Source organism: Triticum dicoccoides, chromosome 7A, assembly GCF_002162155.2.
Source record: "Triticum dicoccoides isolate Atlit2015 ecotype Zavitan chromosome 7A, WEW_v2.0, whole genome shotgun sequence".
Classification (NCBI taxonomy): domain Eukaryota; kingdom Viridiplantae; phylum Streptophyta; class Magnoliopsida; order Poales; family Poaceae; genus Triticum; species Triticum dicoccoides.
Genome location: NC_041392.1, coordinates 195,095,147 through 195,096,187, shown reverse-complemented (window position 1 = coordinate 195,096,187; position 1,041 = coordinate 195,095,147).

Genomic DNA, 1,041 nt, shown 5'->3' with positions numbered 1-1,041 from the left:
GGCGCACGGCAGCCGCGCAGGGCAGGGGCGGCGGCACGGCGGCCGCGCAGGACAGGGGCACGGGACGGAAGGGGCTGTGCTCACAGGGGGCGGCGGCGACGGTGAAGGCGATCAGCCTGACGGCGTCAGTGGCGGCAGCGACGGCGAAGGCGAGCAGCCTGACGGCGTCGGTGGCGATGGCGACGAGGAGGAGCAGGGGCATCGGGCGGCGACGGCGACGAGGAGGAGCAGGGGGCGTCGGGGGAGAAGTTGGTGATTTGGTCGAAAACTGCTAAGTGCTGTATATATAGCAAGAGCATTGGTCCCGGTTCGTGAAACCAACCGGGACTAATGCCACCTTTAGTCCCGGTTGGTGCCACCAACCGGGACCAAAGGCCAATTTTTAGCAGCCCAAAGGGCGGGAAGCGGCGGCCTTTGGTCCTGGTTGGTGGCACGAACCGGGACTAAAGAGGGGCATTGGTGACGGTTCATGGCACCAACCGTGACCAATGCCCCTTTAGTCCCGGTTGGTGCCACCAACCGGGACCAAAGGCCTTGTGTTGCCCCGCGCCCAAATGTTTAGTCCCACCTCGCTAGTTGGGAGGGAGCCGCACCTGTTTATAAGGTGCGGTGCGCCTTCCCTCTCGAGCTCCTCTCTAAAGCAGGCTTTCGGGCCTAACCATGAAATGTGTGCCTGTGGGCCTACTGGGCCTCCCGCGGGCCTGAATTCTGGCCCATGGTAGGGTTTCTAGTCGTATTCAGGTCGTGGGTGCCCAGTAGGTGGCACTTTTTTTGTTTCTACTTACAACAAAATACTTATTGTTGCTATATTTAATTTTTTTCCAGTTTTTTTGTTTTGCTTTCTGCATTATTTATTTTCTTTTGTTTTTTGCTTTATTTTTTTAATTCTTTTTGCTTTTAGTTTTAGAAAAATTATAAACTTACTGTTAGTGCCATTAGTTTTCAAATTTGAAAACACTTTTTTTGTTTTCTTTGTTGCTTTATTTATTTTATTTTGTTTCTACTTACAACAAAATACTTATTGTTGCTATTTTTATTTTT